Genomic DNA, 22,495 nt, shown 5'->3' with positions numbered 1-22,495 from the left:
AAAACCAGTAGGGCTAGGAGACCAGTCAAAGGAGGGAGTTTAGGCTCCACAGTGTACAAGGATAACATAGGGGTGCCCAGGGGAGTGCTAGATGTTGGAGTTGCATTCCATGTACCCGCACCCTAACGTACCGATTGATCACCACGGCCTTTTCTAGAGAACATATTACTTTCATACTTTAAAAAGTATGAAAGGAGGGAGGGTAAATTTATCATAAGGGAACAGTTTAAATTGCTAGCAGAACAAGAAGACCCAACCCATATACAGATATTGATGAAAATGATGAGTGTGTAAATGATGTTAAATGATATGGATGATAAATGATGAGATTGTTCAAAGAATGTCCAAATCATGTGATATTTCAAATGATGAAATCATTAGAATGAAGAACCAGCTACAAAGTGGTATTACTTTGCACTATTCTAAAATAGTTTCTAACTTTTATGTTTTATACTGTTATTAGTGATGCGATTCTCAAATGGTATGTTTCTTTATACTTTGTAAAACAAGTGCCTTAACACTGAAAGTGGTATAGGAACGATTTCTGTGAAAGGAGGGAGTAAGAAATGTTCTAATACCAAGCTAATTGCTATTTTTGATGACGGTTATTTGAACCATTCCACTTTGATTGTATGTTATTGATATGAGTTATGTACTATGCAAAGTTCAGATGAAGAACTCATTAATTTCAGTATTGTGTTCACACCTTAAAAGGTGTGAAAGGAGGGATTGTTAGAAATTAAAATCAATGTTTAATAGCATAATTTAGTCTAAAACATATCGTCAGTTTAAAAGCTGTTTTATTGTGAAAAAACCCGGAAGTTCTCAGGAAATCTCAATGCCAAGCTTTTATTCTGAAAATCCTTCATATCCGGTTAGTAGTTAGCAGTTAGCATGTGGCTAATAATAATACGTTTTCTGAATGTAAAGTGAAAATGACATGGAGTGTTGCACACCAAAACCTACGGACTTTAACACTACATCTATAGACGTCGAGATATTATTACTGCTGAATATTAAATGAAGGTACAGTTGATCGTAAAGTGTTTTCACATACGTGAGTAGCTCAAGCCCCCAGGAAGTGCGCCGGACTCAGATGAAAATATTCGTGCTGGCCAAACGGCGGTACTACACTTCCTTTTGGTTGCCAGGCCCGGAAACACTTTTTCCCATTGACTTACATGGGGAAAGAGTGGTCTGTAAATCGTTGGATACTTTTTTTTAAACTAAATAAACTACCCAGTATGAACACTTGTATAGCCCTTATTAAAAACATTCGTTCCTCAAGTTGTAAAAATGTGCTAATAACGTTATTCTGTGAGTTATTTCCCTCTGCATTATGAACGCGCATCTAACCCACGGGACCGCGCCGCCCGGCACGTTCATGTTACGTGTTCAGCACTACATGCGTTTATCTTTACCCATGGATGCACAATAAGAACGGACCCATATCGCCTTACTGCCAGCCCACGGAGCTGTAATAATGGATATATTGCACATGTTTGCTGTAATTCATCATTTGTAAAATATTATACTACATGGGCTGTATGATTAAATCTTGTACCGTAAATGTTGTATTAAATAAAGTTAATATTACCGACGTAGATTAACGTACCTGTAGCTTCTTATTGCACTAAGAAGCTTATTGCACTGTATATATATATATATATATATATATATATATAGACATATATATATGTCTATATATATATATATATATATATATATATATATGTCTATATATATATATATGTCTATATATATATATATGTCTATATATATATGTCTATATATATATATATATATGTCTATATATATATATATATATATATATATATATATGTCTATATATATATATATATATATATATATATGTCTATATATATATATATATATATATATATATATATATATTATTGCACTGTATATATATATATATATATATATATATATATATATATATATATATATATATATATATATATATACAGTGCAATAATTCTTTCATGCTAAATGAAGCTCTGTTGCTTGGATATCACTAGATCCTGTTACAGCGTAATATAAAAGTACATAACGATTGATGTGTAAATTAGCATAATTACTAGCTAACCGCTAGCTGCTACCTGCCGCCTCGTTAAAATCAAATCTATCATTACTATCATCTATCATTACAAACCATTACCATGCTGTCATGAACGTGCGGTGCTGTTACGTGTACGCAAATTGACGTGCTTGATGTGAACAAGCATTTTGGGGGGCATGGTTAAAGTTGCGCATGCGCTATGAGCGCACATACGGGTACTTCTCAGGCATGCCGGGTAATCTGTGACGTTTCGCGCTCTCAAAAGTTGGGCCATTTTATCATCATGCGCGAATGAGCAACTCTCATAGGAATTAATGAGGCCCCGCCTCCCACGCTGTATCCAGTTCTTATTATACATCCATGGAGTAGCTATGACGTCAGAGGGAGTTACCGTAAATGAGAACTGTGCCGTAAAGGTGTTTCTAGGATTTCTAAACTAACTATTACAGCTGTTTATAAGGTATTAAATAGAAAGTCATGAAGGAGATAAGGAGGAGAAAAGGCTTAAGGAAGTAGGCAAGGAATACAGAATGTCAAAGTCCTCTGTTTTACGCGATGTCGAACATTGCAGACGAGGAGGGCGGTCCCCCTATCTGCACAGCGGGAGAGAACGAGAAAAGTATAAAGGAGATCGGAAAGGACAACCCGCCCTCTTTACTTCGCTGCAGCCTCCTGAGGGACAACACCGGCTTTTGTCTCTTCCATACGTTATGCTTGTTCTTTAACCACGTTACTTAATTAAAGTACCAATTTGAACCTTTTCAGAGACTCCATTAGTCTCATTATTTTAAGTTTCTTTCCTGGGAGCGAGAAGATCACGATTCATCAATACAAGCACCATGCGAACTGAGGGGACGGACAGAGTGATGTAATTTTGAGATCGTAGTCTATAGCTGTACTGTTTGTGTGATATGTAAGTGGATATGTAGAGGGGCAGCAGTCCAAGCATAGCGGTATAGATGAGTTTGTACCAGTGCAGTGATCTGCGCATTGATAATGATGTCCAGTTGACTAAAGAGTACAGCGTGCAGTGGTGTGTGAGGGGTTTAGAGTTGGTTATGAACCTCAGAGCCCCATGGTAGACAGCGTGCAGTGGTGTGTGAGGGGTTTAGAGTTGGTTATGAACCTCAGAGCCCCATGGTAGACAGCGTCCAGCAGATGAAGTGAGTGAGCTGAGGTGTTCATGTACACAACATCCCCGTAGTCCAAGAGCGGCAAAAATGTGGCAGCTACAAGCCGTTTCCTCGCACTTGAGGAGAAGCAGGCCTTATTTCTAAAAAATAATCCCAGTTTTAATTTCAATTTCCTTAAGAGATTGTCAATATGTGGTTTGAAGCAGAGATTGTCATCTATAGTAATGCCTAAGTATCTGTAGGTGTTAACAGCTTCAATGGGGTTATGCTGTGCAGACATGATGCAGGGAAGAACAGTTGGTAACCTTTTCTTATTGGAAAACAACATGACTTTTGTCTTATCTGAGTTTAACACCAACCTAAGGTGGAACAGATGTGACTGAAAAGTGTCAAAAGCAGACTGCAGACGTTCAAATGCAAGGGCAACAGTGCTAGCACAACAGTACACAACAGTATCATCTGCATATAGATGTACAGAGGCATCAATACTTTGACCCACATCATTTATATAAATAGTAAAAAGGGTCGGTCCCAAGACCGAACCTTGAGGAACACCTCTGGGCACATTAAGAAAGCTTGAGTAGAGACCGCTGAATTTTACACATTGCTTGCGATTCGAAAGGTAGTTTTCAAACCAACCAACAGCTTGGTCAGACAGGCCTATATGAGATAACTTCTGGCATAGAATGCCATGGTCCACAGTATCAAATGCCTTGGATAAGTATATAAAAAGGGCAGCACAGTAGCTCTTTGCGTCCAAGCTTTCAATATATACAAAATAACAGTCACTTCAATATATTTGGTGCAAGATTGTCCATAAAATGTGCATTTATTGCAGATTGTCCATAGCAGCGTAAAAAAATTGTCTTGTGCTGGATTTGAGTGTCAAATCAAAGATCAAAGATATCTCAAACACACTGAATACTTCTGTTAGAACCACAATCTGATTTAAAGAAATCTCAAGGTAGGACTACTCTTTAAGGAAAACCAGAACTGGGATCTCTTCTAACGTCATGTGGTGCACTGACTTCCGTCTTTTTTTTTTTTACTATTTACGATATTTCATTCGTACCAAAAACAGACCAAAAAACCCATTGACTTCACGACGAGGCAACAGGAAGTGTTGAATGCTGACTTCCTGCAGCTCTCTCTTGCCATGTAAGGAATCAAGGAAGACTAACACAACTTGTTCTGATACATTAATAAATGATCATTAACTTAAACTGTGAGGTGGATCTTGAAGTTTGTACTTTGTATTTTTTTATTTCTCTTATCTTATCTCGTGTACTTTAATACCACGCCTTCAGATCACAGATGATGTAGATTACTCTCTCAGACCGCAGGCTGCAGTCGAGACAAGTCTCTCTGTTTCTCTCTGAAGAAGAATCAACGATCTCAGGTTTTCTCAACAAACAGCAGAATCTCTGGTGAGTTTCCTACAAATCTCAAACACACTGAATACTTCTGTTAGAACCACAATCTGATTTAAAGAAATCTCAAGGTAGGACTACTCTTTCAGAAATAAACCAGAACTGGGATCTGTTCTAAAGTCATGTGGTCTCTTAACTTGTGTATTGCATATTTGTAAATGTATATTGTTACTGGTAATGTTTCTGTATTTTTTGCCTGCCTGGGGACTACGGGTCTCTTTGGGGTTTCTACGATTTGAGGTAGGAGTAGCTGAAAATAATCCAGGAAGCTTCTCTTCAAGTTAACAGTGTTTATTAATACAATGATACGATACATTTACAAATGACCCGATATAACACATAATAACAGTTGATATATTGATTATTCTCAAATTCTAAATTTTACACAGATGTGAAAAAACTGAATTGAGAAAAATAAATCTAAAAAAAAGGGACATTTTCGAAATTATCTGAATTTAATACATTTTATTTTTGGCCATTTTAATTTTACTTTTGGCAGAATTGCGAAGTATATATCTATATATTTATTTATTGCCCCAAACTGTGGAAAAGTCTCCCATTGGATCTTAGAACAGCAACCTCCATTGGAAATACCTATCTTTTTAGTTTGGCTTTAATTTTGGGGTAAATTTAGTGGTACCACTGTTCATGTTTTATTGTTTTGTTTCTGTGATAAAACTCTTTCTTTTGGTCTTCAACTTGTTTTTAATGATATTCCTCACGCTGTATTTTGTATCTTGTAAAGCTTTCTAGCATGAAAGGTGCAATGTAAACAAAGTTTATTATTATCATTATGTATTGCAATATATATCACAATATGTAGATCAAATCCCTGGATAAGGAGAAGGTTGACTATTGGTGCTTTCACATTTTTGATGAATAATCTAATGTTAATATAACAGCTAAATGAGTAAAATCATATTATAAAACAGTCCATTTACGTGTTTCTTTTTATGTTTTAAGTATATTTCAAATTGCAGAGGAGCCTGGGTCTTAGATTTCTTTGCTAAAACAACAAAATCATGAACCTTTAGTCCTTGAGTGATGTCAGTATATGGCCCAGCCCTAATCTGATCGTAGAAATGACTCAGCAGTTCATTCGAAGCCCCTGTGAGAAGGTCCATGCAGCGTTTCAACTTCCGCTGCCTCAATAAAGCCACACACATTGTAAAGGACAGCTCCCACCCCGGTGTTCACCTGTTGGACCTGCTGCCCTCCAGGGGGCGCTACAGGTGCATTAAAACAAAGACAAACAGACTAAAGACAGTGGGTGTTTCTCAAAGTACGCTTGCTTGGTAGCACATGTCTGCCGAGCATCTTCCTTCAGAAGCGAGTCAAGAATACTTCCTGACATTCGGAAAACAAAGAGTGGAACAGGCTAGCAAGTGTGCAGGTGTGCGTCATATGAGAGGCCCCGCCTCTTACATCTTCTGCCACAGATTTTGGAAATTGGTCCGTGCGCAAAGCATTGTGGGGATTTTAAGACCGCGGAGTCTACTCATGTGCAGCCTCGATATTTCTCCAAACGGAGTACGCCAAGCTCAGTAGATTTCCAAGTATGTTGGAGATTGGAACAGTGCTTCGGCGGCACTCGATGATGTAGTATGCTTGAAATAGTGGCTCTGCAGCAGCTTTACTCGACATTGAGAAACACCCAGTTTCTCCCCCAGAGCAATCACTGAACTGAACTCCTGCTCTATCACCCCTCAGTCTTCCTCCCCTGCACATTAACCCATACATGCAATATATATAATTTATACATACATATTCCTATCCTTTCTACAACTGAATATAAGTCCTGTACTTTGTTATTTTACATAAGTATGAATGCTGAGGGTATTTGTTGTATATTGTCTATCTTATTTTTTTTTTTTTTTTTTTTTTTATGAATGTGTGATTGCACCTTAAAAGGAGTATCTCTTCTCTTTTAATTTTACATGTATAATGACATTAACGGCTTCTATTATATAATATTCTATTGAAATATTGATTTTAATATGTTCTTATAATGTTCTGATGTGTTCATACTGTCTCTCCTGTGTGTCCTGTTCAGGTCACCAAGACGAGGCGTAACTGAGGAGGAGGATCGCTGAGTCTCTGCTGAGGTGTTTACCGCTTTATAGGATCAGGTCACATGTGAGTCAATTAAACAGCTATTAGTGGCTGATTTCTCTTTTGACTTGTTAGAGAGTCCTGGTTCTTAGATGTTGAGCCAGTGACGTGCGGTGAGGTTCATGGCTGGTGAGGCACTGACTCTTTCAGAGGCAGATTTACAAATATTATTACATTTTGACCTAAATTGAAATATTTTGTTATTTTCAAAAGCTTTTTTAGTCTGATGCTTCGATTAATTTTAAACAGACAGTTCAACAAAAGGATACCCACACAATGTAGTTTCATTTAAAGGGGACCTATCATGCAAAATGCACTTGTGTACGTCTTTTCTACATGAATATGTGTCCCCGGTGTTCCAGGGAACTCACCAAGTGTCAGAAAACACAACCCTCTCTATTTTCCTCCATACCCAAATCTCTAAAAAAGGGGCTGCAACGGATCTGATAAAAACTGATCCAGATTTGAACACTGTCCTGACGTCAGGACGGTGGCGCTACGGCTATTGGGCCAACTCCACCAATCAGGAGGAGACAGCCACGGCCATTGCCGTTCGAAAGCGCTGGAGATGCTGTAGTACATATGCCAGGCCTGTAAGTGGCGCTGTAGTCTGCCACAAAAGCAGCGAAGAAGACTTCCCGCCCATAGTTACCATGGTTACCCTTCTGTTTATTCTCCGCTGTGGCTTTTTTTCTCCCTCCCCGAGGCAAGCGTTTGCTCCCGCTGCTTTAATTCAATGCAATCCCTCCCCGTCGAGGCAAGCACTGTAATTGTCTCCGGTTAGTCCACCAGCAGATGACAAACACCCACCTCTCCGCCTCTTCCAAGGAACGAGGGGACCGTGCGGCAGAGTTTCAGTTTCTGTTTGTTTCGCTGGTCAAGATGTCCGTTAAAGTTTAAATCTTCAGGACAAAATTAGAAAAGTGCCGGTCAAAGGTCTTCTTTGTTATTTATTGAGCTTTAAAACAAATGAATAACGACTCTGTATAATAAAACACGGAGGACGGAGATCTCTTTTTCTCCCCCTCTTCTGACAGCCCAGCAGCTGATCAGAGCACGTCTCCCCTCTCCTGCAGGGGGGCGTGGTCAGCAGAATCAGACCCGTAGACAGCAAACAGCACATAGAGCGAAATGAGGCATGGCTAAAATGCATGATCTGTTTGGTATTTTGAAAACAGAAACGTATAAATATACCTTATATAGGTATGGCCCTACAATATATCTTTTAAATATAGCATGATAGGTCCACTTTAAATATTGAGACGAAAAGTCAAATAAAACTGTGAAAGTGAAACAATTGATTATGTAAATTGTGCAAATCACAGCACTATTATAATTGAATAGGTTGATTTGATTCATGAATGGCATTTATTTCAATGAAATATGTCTTATTATCATTAAAAGTGACGTGTTATAATGGATTATGATGGACGTAATGAAAGACTAGAATATTTTTCATAAAAATTAATTATTTGTTTTGGCACAAAAATGGAAAAAATAACAACAAAACAAACATGAAAAAATATTAACATCGGTATCGGCCCAAATGTTAATCCAATCGTCGGTATTGGTAGTGGCTTTGTGTCAATGTGTAGATGTGTGTGAGCATGGATGGACATGATATTACCAAATCATTGAAGTTAACTAACGAGCTGTTGTCGATTATTTTCAGTTAGTTCGAAGCGATGGACTCTGAAGGCAGCGAGGCGATGGAGGTGGCGGCGCTCGGACGGCCTTTCGGTCTTGGGATGTTGTACGACTGCCGCAACGACTCACTCGTCCCTGGTGAGGAAAAAACATGACCTTTTCACATACAGAACAACAACATTTTCTTTTTGCCCCCAAAAGGAAACACACAGATACAAAGTTATGAATAAGTTATTCCAGATGTCTTGTTGATAGAATGGATTATATTTTTGTGATGTTGGAGGAAGCAGGTTTGGACTAGCTTGTTTATGTGAGGCTCAAGTTCAGATTCTGGTCAAAGATCACACCCAGGTTTCCTGAGTAGGGTTTGACGTTGGGGGACAGGGTTCTGATGCAGGATTTATGTCAGACACAAAGTTACCAGGAACACTAAGAAAGACCTCTGAAGTATGAAGAAGATTTATCGATCCCCAGAGGGGGAAATTCAGTTTCCACTCTGTTACACGGACTGGGACAACAAATCAGCCCGGGACTCTCGACCGGCCCACTTCGGTACCGACCGGCCCACTTCAGTACCGGCCCATCTATTCTTCTATTTACTCATAATAGAAGGTAATTTTACTCCCAATCGAACGTCATTTCACTCAGAATAGAATAAATGAACCATAATGATCTTTACAATAAAAAAGGTCAATAAACCAAAGTGCTTAAGGAACATGAGTGGGCGTGTGTGAAGCTGACCATTGAGCGGCCCGACCAAGCAAGGAGGCAGAGTTCAAATACAACCCGGTGTGGGCATGTATTCCTCTTTGTGGTACAGGATACACAGCCTCAATATGACTGTCTCACGTGAACACAGTCACCAGCCACCAGGACCTCACACACACTAACAGGAAAACAGAACGTAAATACACACAGGACTAATCAAACCAACAAGACACAGGTGAGGAGGGAGGAGAAACAGAGGGCACCAGGTGAACGCAATCACCAGCAACAGACAAGACGGGAGGGGGAACACTTTTCAAACTAAAACAGGAAACAGAGACAGACAAACTAAAACATAGACAGATTGTGACAAATAGATGCATAAATTACATATAATCACATGGTTCCTGTGCAATGTTTTAGCGTGGAACAAATGAATATACTTCACCAATATTGAAGCTATATAATCCGTAACGGAGACCGAGATCTATGGCCCCAGAGATCACCTCCGTTACAGCGTGGTCATGGTTTAACTCCAATAGAATTGACTCTGCATTTTTGATCGCACTCTAGAAGCAATGAGTAATAAATACACTCCAAAATGATTAAATATCACTATTTCAGAGCAAAATAGTAATTACTCTGGAAAAAATACTCACCAATATTTCCTGTGTGGATGTACATGATCTTTAGTTTGCTAGTTATTACGAAGAATACTTCAGGAAATTGTGTAAATACAACGTTTTCATTGTTACCAAGGTGGTTGCTAGGGACGCTGCTATCGCTATTATGTCTGGTTTTCCTTGTCTTATCTTTCTTACAGTGCAGACGCTTTTCTGCTTGCTCTTGCCTCTGCTTACTTTTTATGCTGATTTTCCTATTCTTATTCTCTGAAAACTTCGAGCAGCGGCTCCTGGACATTAACTTATCACTGGGACAGTTATTCATCGTAAATAGACGGAGGGTTTCAGCCATATTTCAACATTTTTACGACGACCTCAGTCTTACAGTAGCGTGGCCTAGCAACAGCTAAAGCCTGGTAGGCTACTGCATGCTATTTAGCTTAAGCTAGTTGGTAGCAAAATGCCTCCGTTCTCTACAGATGACTTCCACAAACTTCAACAGAAGATGGCTGTGTTGGAAATGAAAATGCAACGGTTGGAAGTTAACGTGGAAGTGAATGGACTATGTTGTGGGAATAACACCACTTTACCAGTGTTGCAAGATAATGGAAAAGGGTATGCTAACTCACAGCTAGTTAGCAGCTACAAGGTTTCCAAGGAACAGGAGGGCTGTGTACCGGGTAATAAATCTACAAGTGGTAGTCCTCCCTGGAACTCTCTGGGTGCAAAGCCTAAGAGTAAATCATTTCCATGGGATTTGGGAGGACGAATAACAGGCAGAGCCCAGCGCTCTGAAATCTGTGATGCGACCGGCTGGCCTGCATTGTTATCACCCAGGAAGAGTGCCTCTTCAACCCCTATTCATACTAGGAAACAGCCGTGGACAGCTGCTAAAGGGAGAACTACAAACAATCCTCCTAAACCACCAAGTGTGCCAATCCAGAACAGATACGCTCCGCTGACCGAGAACCGGAGATCTCTTTCTGATGACCTGGATAACCTGTCCTCTTCACACAGCAGGGTAAGGACCAATAGCTACTCCAAAAGTAAAAGGCTAGAGGGAAAGCTAACGACTGGGCCTGAAACTCTGATTGTGGGTGACTCTGCTGTAAGAGATGTAAAAGGTCTGTGTAGTAAGAACAACACCAAAGCACTCTGTTTTCCCAAGGATATGGTCTCCGACTTGGCTGAGAAGATCCTGCATATTGGGGCTGAACATCCGACTGTGAAGAATGTGGTACTACATATTGGAACAAATGATGTTGTGAAACAACAGTCAGAAGCGCTGAAAGAAGACTTTAAATGTCTGTTGGAAACTGTCAGCTCTCTAAATGCGGAGGTGTTCATCAGTGGCCCTCTACCGCCAGTCAGAAGAGGAGTGGAGAGATTCAGCAGACTGTTTGCATTGAACATGTGGCTTTCAGCTGCCTGCACTGACCATTCTGTCCATTTTATTGACAATTTAAACTTTTTCTGGGATCGCAGACATCTTTTTAAGGCAGATGGAGTTTGCCTGAACAAGTCAGGAGTGAAATTGTTTATCTCTAACATATTCAACTGCCTGCGTCAGCAATCTGTTCCCTCTGCCAAGGACAAGCGGCAAGAGGAATCAAAACAGGAGAAAGACACAACACATTGCGCAGAAAACCCTGAAGAAGTATCACTGCACCCGCCTGAGGAATGTTCTGATTATGGGAGACCTATGACACAAATGGAGGAGTCTCCACTGCCCGTCACCCCCCCTGTCAACGCCTTTGAGGATACTCTTCATTCATCCCCCAGCTCTCTCTACTCTCCGCTCACCCTTTCACCCTCGCCCTCCCCCCTGGAGTTCGATGACCGCATGAAGGCGAGATGCAGGGTTGGCAGCATGTCCTTTACCCCCGCCCCTCAACGACGCCCACCAAAATCACCGAAGACAAGCCTACGTCAACCACCTCCCCCCCCTAGCAGCATCTCCTTTACCCCCGCCCTTCCACAACGCCCACCAAAATCACAGAAGCAGAGACGCGCACCATCTCCCCCGTCTTCATCACCGTGCCTACGTCAACCACCTCCCATCCCTTCAAGAAAGCATCTGCAGTCTCCGAAGCCTGATAAGGATGTGTGTGTACAAAACGCAACAAACTTTTACTGATATGTGCTGGGTCCAGGCTTAAGGGCATATGGCACTCTCAACTCTTTCCAGCACATGCCGGGGCCCTGCCTGCCAGTAGCTTTGCCGATATCTGTGTTGATAGGTAATAGATTAAGAGCGGTAAATCAGCTTAGAAACAGGAAGTGCTCAAACGTTTGTGTGAGGTTATCAAATTTAGCAGTGATTCCATGTCAGCCACAGCTTGTCACAACATTTTTTACTGATAGTGTATTTAACAAACTTAAACTAGCTTTATTAAATGTCAGGTCTTTGGCAGGAAAAACATTTTTAATCAATGATTTTATCACTGAGCACAATCTCGATTTTATGTTTTTAACGGAAACTTGGATTGAACAAAATAACAGTGCAGCTGTTCTTATCGAATCAACCCCTCCCAACTTTAGTTTTATGAGTCAGGAAAGAATGCATAAGAAAGGGGGTGGAGTTGCTATTTTGTTCAATGATTCCATTCAATGCAGGAAGACATCTTATGGGGACTTTGCTTCTTTTGAATATGTGGCCCTTCAGCTGAAATGCTCCTCTCGAGCTCTGTTCCTAAATATCTATAGACCACCCAAATGCTGTGCAAGCTTTTTTGATGATTTTACTGAACTGCTGTCTATAGTGTGTATTGACTTTGACCGTTTAGTCATTGTTGGTGATTTTAACATCCATGTTGACAACCCCCAGGACAGAGGGGCTAAAGAACTGTTTTGTGTTCTTGATAACTATGGACTGACTCAGCATGTGGCGGAGCCCACGCACAATAAGGGGCACACTCTGGACTTAATTATCTCAAAGGGTCTGAATATCTCAAAGGTTGTGGTGACTGATGTTGCACTCTCTGATCATTCCTGTGTTTTCTTTGAGAGCTCTATTTCTGTTCACACAAATGTTCAGAAAGAGGTAACCACAAAGCGATATTTAACAGAAAATACTAGAGAAATGTTTACTTATAATTTTTCATCCACACTCTCCCCTGCTAACATCTCAGTAAATGAGCTAGTAGATCATTTTAATTCAAAAATTAAAAATGTTATAGATACCATTGCTCCAACTAAGGTAAAGGAAGTGATTAGCAAGAAAATATCTCCATGGAGAAAGGCCATGACCGTGAGAACAGAAAAAAGAGAGTGTCAAAAAGCTGAACGTAGGTGGCGAAAAACAAATCTCCAGGTTCACTTTGAAATCTATAAAGAGAGACTTGGCCTTTATAATTTGGAATTGAAAAACGCACGACAGTCTTTCTTCTCTGACATCATTACCAAAAACAAAAACAACGCACGTGCCTTGTTTGCTACCGTCGACAGACTAACTAACCCCCCAGTGTCAGTAGCCTCTGAATTTCTATCCACCAGGGCGTGCAATGATTTTGCCTCCTTCTTCACTGACAAAATTCAGAAAATTAGACAAGCAGTCAGTGCCTCTACATCAGGTACAGCAAATGTTTTGTCCCTATGTCCACCTAATATCAATTCAAACACCATGACACAATTCCATCAGATTAATGGTAAAAACTTAGAGGACATTATTCAACTTCTGAAATCCTCCTCCTGCTGCCTTGATATTATTCCAACAGGATTTTTCGAAGATGTTTTTCCTTGCATGGCCTCAGATCTACTTCATATAGTAAACACATCTCTTCACTCAGGTATTTTTCCAGAGGCCCTGAAAACTGCAGTCATTAAACCGCTCTTAAAAAAGAATAATCTAGATGCCTCAGTAATGAACAATTACAGGCCTATATCAAACCTGCCATTTCTAGGTAAAATCATTGAAAAAGTTGTATTTCAACAGTTGAGTAACTTCTTGCATTTAAATAACTGTTTGGATGTGTTCCAGTCAGGATTTCGTCCAAACCACAGCACTGAGACTGCTCTTGTAAAGGTCTTCAATGACATCCACTTAAACACAGACAGTGGCAGAACTTCAGTGTTAGTATTATTAGATCTCAGTGCTGCATTTGACACTGTTGACCACAACATATTACTAGACCGACTAGAAAACTGGGTGGGACTTTCGGCAACAGTTCTAAATTGGTTTGAGTCCTACTTAAAGGACAGAAAAAACTTTGTTTCTATAGGTAATACACATCTGAGTTGACAAATATGACATGTGGGGTACCTCAAGGCTCCATCTTGGGGCCTCTTCTCTTTAACATCTACATGCTACCACTGGCTCAGATAATGAAAAACAACAAAATAAGTTACCATAGCTATGCGGATGACACACACATTTACGTAACAATTTCACCAGGAGATTATGCTCCAATTCAAACACTGAGTAAGTGCATTGAACAAATCAATGACTGGATGTGTCAGAACTTTCTCCAATTAAACAAAGATAAAACTGAGGTAATGGTTTTTGGAGCCAAGGCAGAACGTATAAAAGTTAGCGCTGAGCTTCAGTCTGCAATGTTCAAAACAACAGATACAGCCAGAAATCTAGGTGTAGTCATGGACTCTGACCTGAGTTTCAACAGTCACATTAAAACAGTTACTAAATCAGCCTACTATCACCTAAAGAACATATCTAGGATTAAAGGACTAATGTCACAGCAGGATTTGGAAAAACTTGTCCATGCTTTTATCTTCAGTAGACTCGACTACTGCAATGGTGTCTTTACAGGCCTCACTAAAAAATCTATTAGAAAGCTGCAGCTGATTCAGAACGCCGCTGCTCGAGTCCTCACTAACACTAAGAAAGTGGATCACATCACTCCTGTTCTGAAGTCCTTACACTGGCTTCCTGTGTGTCAAAGAATAGATTTCAAAATACTGCTGCTGGTTTATAAAGCTTTGAATGGTTTAGGCCCAAAATACATGTCTGACCTCCTGCTAAATTATGAACCATCCAGAACCCTCAGGTCTTCAGGGACGGGTCAGCTTTCTGTCCCCAGAGTCAGAACTAAACATGGTAAAGCAGCATTCAGTTATTATGCTCCAAATATCTGGAACAAACTCCCAGAAACCTGCAGGTCCGCTGCAACTCTTACTACTTTTAAATCCAGGCTGAAGACTTTTCTTTTTGCCGCTGCTTTTAATTGAACTATTCACATCTTAAACTGCACTGTAACTTTTAACTTTTATCCATGTATTTTTTCTTTTAATGTTTATTTTATTATCTTTTCTTTTTAATGACTGATTTTAAATGCCATTTTTAAAATGTCTTCCATTTTTGTAAAGCACTTTGAATTACCTTGTGTTGAAAGGTGCTATATAAATAAACTTGCCTTGCCTTGCCTTGTTATGTTGTGTAACTGTTTAATGGTGTTATCTTTATTGCTACCCCCTTCCCCGTCAATTTATAGTGAACAGTGGCCCGTTCTCATTTCATCAAATTCCCCTCCTCGACTCCTATCCTCGAGACTTAGTCCCGCCCACAGGAGATGCGAGCCGAGGAGCCGAGGAGCCGAGGAGGGGAACCGAGGAGAGAGGAGGGGAAGCAGCAGGCGGTTAGAGAAATGAGAACTCCTCTCCTCTGAGCGGTCATTTTAAAGAGACGTCCATTAATGATGACAGGAGGCACAGCAGCCCTCTGTCTGATGGACAGATGTGTTCATGACGACTTATATATTTACTTTGATTTATTCACAGTGCGGTATAATGAGACAATAACAGGCCACACACACACACACACACACACACACACACACACACACACACACACACACACACACACACACACACACACACACACACACACACACACACACACACACACACACACACACACACACACACACACACACACACACACACACACACACACACACACACACACACACACACACACACACACACACACACACACACACACACACACACACACACACAATTTCAGAATCAAACAGAGCACTCTCATAATAACGTAACACTATCAGAGACTGGATATATCCCCCCCCCCCCCCCTCTCCCCTCTCTGGTCGCTACAATGAGGGAAATAAATGATGGGCCAAAAGTTTTATTTACAAGTATTAAAAGTAAGCAGAGGACACCAAACCAACTGAGACCTGTCTGTCCGCTGCATCTACGCACACACTGTACCACACACACCTACACCACACACCACCTACAGCTCCTAAAGCATATAATCAGGCTCCAGCCGTTGTGTATTTTATTTTGTGAAGCACTAAATGGTTTTAGAAAAATATGGACTCTTTGTTTGTAGATATCTACTAAACTAAAGCAAATAAAGAGAGTAGGCCTGTTATACTGAGTGATATATATTATACACACTGCTCTGCTTTCTGCACGGACCTCACAGCTGTTCTCACTGTAAACATCGCGTCGCGATGAAAGCAGTTAATAAAATAATATCCAGGGGATGCATGCAGAGCTGTGATTGGCTGAGATCAGTCCGGCTGTGCGTCACGACTCTTTGAAACATCTCTGTTCCCGGAAATGCATCCACGGAGGAGCCGTGGAGGACCGTGGAGGACCCATCAGTGTCTCCTCGGTTAGAGCTCCTCCAGAGAGCCTCCTCGACGCTCGATGCTCGGTCCTCGATGTGCATTTAGAGAAATGAGATGTCCTTCAACATGGCGCGCTGAAATTCATTTCCGGGTCACTACCGGAGGACCGAGGAGTCGAGGAGTCGAGGAGGGGGATTTGATGAAATGAGAACGGCCCAGTGTCTCGGGCTTAGGGCGGCTCAAAGTATTTTGTCCGGCCGTTGTGAAGACTGGTTTGTTTATTGTCCTTGTTTTTGTTTTAAATAAAGCATATTCAATCGAGACATGCCAAACATGTGACGTCATATGACGCGTCGCATCTGCGCACAGGGAGGAGGGAGCATAGATATATATAAACACTAGATGACTCACCCGCGCTGCTGGCCAATGGAGACCGACGTTGCCACATGGCCGCCATCTTGCTACGGGCAGTGCTCTCATTCATAACATTATGGTTTACTATTTAAAGTGGACCTATCATGCTATATTTGAATAATATAGTGTAGGACCATACCTATATAAGGCATATTTATACTTTTTTTTTTTCAAAATACCAAACAGATCATGCATTTTAGCCATGCCTCATTTTGCTCAATTTGACATTTTTTAGCTCTGTTTTTGCAAGGGCTGATTCAGTGAGAACAGCACCACCTACAGGCCTGGCATATGTACTACAGCGTCTCCAGCGCTTTCGAACGGCAATGGCCGTGGCTGTCTCCTCCTGATTGGTGGAGTTGGCCCAATAGCCGTAGCGCCACCGTCCTGACGTCAGGACAGTGTTCAAATCTGGATCAGTTTTTATCAGATCCGTTGGCAGCCCCCTTTTTTAGAGATTTGGGTATGGAGGAAAATAGAGAGGGTTGTGTTTTCTGACACTTGGTGAGTTCCCTGGAACACCGGGGACACATATTCATGTAGAAAAGATGTACACAGTGCATTTTGCATGATAGGTCCCCTTTAAATAACCATAGCTTGCTCAATTTTCAACCAATTTTCAAACGGTTTGGTTTTTTATAAACATCAAAGATGTAGTTATGATACTGCATACTTATAATCATGGACTTTCATGTGAAAATAACATTAAGCAGATAAAGCAATAGCTATACACACACACAAGGTATTTATATTAAATATTTGCCGGTGTATATATTTCCATTTATTTTATTATATTGTTAATATTTAAAATAAATTATAAAATTAAAATATATTTATATTTTATATATAAAAATCGGTCTCATGTTACCACTCTGTAAGCCAAGAGTTGTTAATTTAGCAATGCCTTAGCTTGAAGAACAGGGACACAACTAATGACAATAGCATATGGTGGTATATTATTTAGATATTCACACCTTTATCAGAAGAACCAAACCAACATAAAATGAGCCCACAGACAGGCCAGTTCTGTCTCTTTTATCACAATTATTTTTGACATGAGATCTTCATATCGTCCTAGTTTTGTATTTAGTTTCTAGATTTGTAAACAAATCCAGAACCTTTGAAATACGTTACCACTTCACAGCACGGTGCGCTGAGTTCTTGTAGTCGAAAAAAGCCCAAGTATAATATAAACTGTACCCTGTGTCCTTTTGTGTCCTTCTCCATTTACTGTTTGTCTTGTCTTACCCCGGCTGATATCTCACTGAATCCAGTTTTAATTGTTCCCTATATTGCCCCTATGCCCTGTAAGGTGTCCTTGGGTGTTATGAAAGGCGGCCCCCCAAAATAAATGTATTATTATTATTAAGAAGAACAACTTGGTGTGGTTTCTATTCTCCTAAAAAAATGTTACGTTCTCCAACAGAAAACACAACTCAGCGTACTTTTAAGAAATTGATCTTAATAGGCTTGTCCCCTTATAAGGCAGAAATATGTTTTGAGGCTCTGGACAAAAATGGCTATTTTGATTGTAAAGGTTGCCAACCCCTGGGTGTAGTTTCAATGTTTGCACATGTTTATTCAAGTGTATGAGTGACATAGAGCAAGTGAGATGGCCAGTGGTTCTCAAACCTTTTACACAGAGTACCACCTCAAATGATATTGGGCTCTCCTAGTAACACCATCATAGACCTTCCTGGGTACCACCTCAAATGATATTGGGCTCTCCTAGTAACACCATCATAGACCTTCCTGGGTACCACCGAGATAAAGGATTTAATATGACAAGCCATATGATGCTCTCATTTGTTAGTGACATTCCACATGCAAATAAGATAAGATAAGATAAGATGGTACTTTATTGATCCCAATTTGGGAAAACATTTTTAGTTACAGCAGCATAAGGGACAAGGCATTTTACAATAAATTAGAAATAAGCAAGAAAAATAAAGAAAAGAAAGAAAGAGGAAAATAATATACATGTTGAGTTTGGCAGGATATTATATATATCTAATATACATATACATAAATATAAGGCATATGGAATATTAATGTTAAAGGTGGGGTAGGTAATTTTGGAGAAACCAGCTCGAGTGCGCTAGAATTTGAAAATACACAGCCGGAGAAAATCTGCCACTTCCTCACAGAGCCCCTCCTCCAACACACACGAACGCGCACATGACCAATGAGGGCACAAGATAAGTTTGTGCACAGATGGAAGGCTGACGGAACGTCTACACAGCAGCGTTAAAAAAATCTTGAAACGCTTCTGCCCATTCACTTTGAATGGGGTGACGTCACTTTCCCTCACTTTTCGCCGAAATGGATTGTGGGCAGGCGAGCGGAGATTTTCAGGATTTTGAGGATTCAAAGTTGAACAATGTTCAACTTTTGAGGCTGAGGTGGAAGCGTCAGCCAATCAAATCCCGTGTACGCAAATCTGACAGTTCAAGCTCTAGCCAATCAAACGGCGTGTATGCTGGGAGAGACACCGCAGGTCATTTCCTCATATTCCAAAAAATGGAGGAGAAATTAGCGGTAGGGAATCACCCGGTGCTTTATGACCAGACCTACCGGGATATAAACCGGAGGAGCCAGGCATGGAGGGAGGTGGCAGAGACAGTGGTAGGTTTTCGCCTGTTTTGGGAGTTTATATCCAGTTTACTTCAGACTTTTTTGCTTCGTATGTCGCGGGCGGGAGATTCATGTGATTGGTTGCTCGCAAAAAATCCTCAAGCTTCAGATACGCCCACCTCCAAGATTTTTTTAACGCTGCTGTGTAGACGTACCGGTAGGCCATCCAGTTATTTTAGCCGGGCCGGCTCAGATGATTGGTCGTGCTTTTTACAGTACTACGGCTTCCACAGATGATATTTATTAATGGATTTATTGTCAAAGCACTTAAAGGGCCCATGTCATGGCCATTTCCACTGATCATAATTACATTGTTGAGGTATACTAAAATAGATTTATACTGTGCAATTTTCCAAACTCACATTGGTTTCTCATACAGCATCTCTGTCAAGCATGTGTATTCAGCAGTATTCACTCTCTCCACTAAACGACTCGTTGGAGCTCTTGCCCCCCCCTCCCTGTGAGCCTAGTGTGCTCCGATTGGTCAGCTCGGCCACTCTGTTCTGATTAGTCAACCACCAGAGAGGCTCCGCCCATGTCTAACAGTGCTTTTTTCGGCTCGCTCTCAGTGGAACATCAGTCTTATAATGGCGTCGGTACAGCCGTATATTTTATACGCTAACTAACCGAACTGTACCTACAACTGTTGTTATAGAAGAGTGTGACGGCCCCAGGGCCTTTGTCTTACGATGGGGTGGAGCTGAAGAGGCTAATCAGCGCGATCACGGACACCTGGCCGGAGCCGAGGTGCTATTAAGCCCAGCTGCCCGGAGTCACACGGCGGCCCCTGTCTCTCTCCAAAGCAGCTCGGCGATCCTCTCCCCTCGACCACCTATCTCTGTATTTACCACAATAAATGTGCCGTGGTTTTGTAAACTCGTGTATGTCTCCTTGTCTTTCCGTTGTGGCCTACGAGCCGGTCATAATAAAGAGTAAGTTATTTTTACCTGTAATAAACTACTACTGTTTGATGAGAAATCAAATCATGGTTTGCTATATATGAATGATAAGTTATAGGAGCAAATAATTCAGGGAAGAAAGGATAGGCCTACTAAGTATTTCCATTAAACTTTATTTTTAGAAATGTACAAAATGAACGTAAATATACATATATACACGGTATATCATCAATTACTCCCCGTTGTCGGCATCTTGCCTATAGCAGCCCGGGCTTTTTAGGACGAGGCCCCCTTCATGTATTGTCCGGCAGGATCTGGCTGGACGAAATCAAATGCAAATCACAAAATATTAGAGAAACTTAGTTGTTTTAGATTCGTTAGTAGTAGTTGTGGTAGGAGTCTATCTAATGAACACAGTAGCTTGCCAGCTAATATGCTAACCTAGCTTTGTTTACCTTGGTAGCTAACACGATATGAACGCTAGCTTGGAGGAACGGCAACTATAATGTAGAGTAATAAAACTACTATGAACAAAAGCTAGTGGTTCATATTAGGCTAGCAATAACGTGTTTATAATTGCAATCTTATACGGGTATTCTGCTACGTTCGGTCATTCATTGTAACGGTCATGAATACATTGTTTTTGCGCTAGCATGTATAGCTAGCCTCGTTAGCTATACATGCAGTATGTACATGTACTGTCACAATGTACGGTAAATCACCCGGAGTATACTGTATGAGTATTCCGTGTGTGACTGCAGACATTCTCCTGCCTTGACAAACATGTAAGGCCATCTGCTGACATTGTAGTTGATATATTTAAACGCTAGCAACGTCATTAGCCCAGTAAGCTGGGCTTGTTTAGTGTAATAAAACCACTATGAACAAAAGCTAGTGATTCATATTAGGCTAGCAAGAACGTGTTTACAATTGCAATCTTATACGGGTAGTCTGCTACATTCATTGTAGCTGGCATAACAAAAAAAAAATCCAGAGCAAACCCATGTCTAGCTCCGTTGGTTAGCTCGGTAGCATACACGCTACGCCAGCTATAATGTAATTACGTTTCGCGACTGACCGTACGGCAAATCACCCGGAGTATACTGTCTATGAGTATTTCGTGTGTGAATGCAGACATTCTCCTGCTATGAGATACATGTGTGCAAGGCCATCTGCTGATATTAGAGTTGATATATGGAAACGCTAGCAACTTAGTTAGCACAGTTAGCACTGTGTCAATGGCTTAGCAGTCCGACACAGTTTATACATTTAAACAGTCTTGTTTGATAAATACACAAATAACAATGCAAACTTACAGGTTGTTTCCCTGAATCTTCCCCTGCTCCAAACGGTCCAAACAAGCTAGGAATAGCATCGTCCTTCAGTTTCAAATGCTGTGCATATCTGGCCTCAAACTGGGCAATGTTTTGGAAGCTTTCGTCTTTGAAATGCCGGTTCTTCGAACCTCTGAAGGAACAGTGTTAAAAATAAATTTCAACCACTGACTTCGTCGTGGTTCTTCCGTCGGTAGGACAAACAGCTCAGATTTCTCCTCACATTTCAGGAAACAGGTCCTTGGCATTGGCATGACTGGATCGATTGTGAACTGAACCAGAGCTTCCAACAGTAAATGTTAGGCTGGCAGAGGGTGCGGCCAGCGCCGCTGGGTGTGGCCATAGCTCTTCGGGATTGGTCCATTTCGTTCCGGGTACCGCATGACATCATGCCGTACCCGGAACTAAATGGAAGACTCAAATGGGCAGTGACGTATCTCCAACGAGGCGTTTTGGGGAGGTATTTTCTGTGTTAGAGTTTTACTCGCTACAGGGTGTACTTTGAGGGTTTGTGACTCTGCACACCGTTTACATGCATAAAAACCTTCATAACACACAAGGGGACGGGTAATAACCGGAAAAGCATGACATGGGAGCTTTAAGATATTCATTGCTATCGGGATGTTAAGAGCATTCCATGGAATATAACAAAAAGTGTATCTCGAGCCGGTTTCTCAAACTTACCTACCCCACCTTTAAATATTAAATATTGAACAGATTATATATGTGTAAAATGTACAACGTGGTTATATTCAAGATAAACTATGGAGCAGAGAGTTATCTTCCAGCCAGAGGTGATTTGTTGTACAGAGTTATGGCGGAGCTGCAGCAGTCTGTTGGAGAAGGAGCTGCAGTCTGTTGGAGAAGGAGCTGCAGCAGTCTGTTGGAGAAGGAGCTGCAGCAGTCTGTTGGAGAAGGAGCTGCAGCAGT

At 40.9% G+C, this 22,495-nt stretch overlaps 1 protein-coding gene across 1 annotated transcript in view; it reads left to right on the top strand.

Moving 5' to 3' along the window:
- Nucleotides 1–22,495, top strand: part of LOC117475288 — a 119,361-nt gene that overhangs the window by 61,097 nt on the left and 35,769 nt on the right. The gene's annotated exons all lie outside the window — the stretch shown is intronic.

Source organism: Trematomus bernacchii, unplaced genomic scaffold (genome assembly GCF_902827165.1).
Source record: "Trematomus bernacchii unplaced genomic scaffold, fTreBer1.1, whole genome shotgun sequence".
Lineage (NCBI taxonomy): Eukaryota > Metazoa > Chordata > Actinopteri > Perciformes > Nototheniidae > Trematomus > Trematomus bernacchii.
The sequence above is the reverse complement of the archived record's forward strand: the minus strand, read 5'-3'. Positions and strand labels throughout refer to the sequence as shown.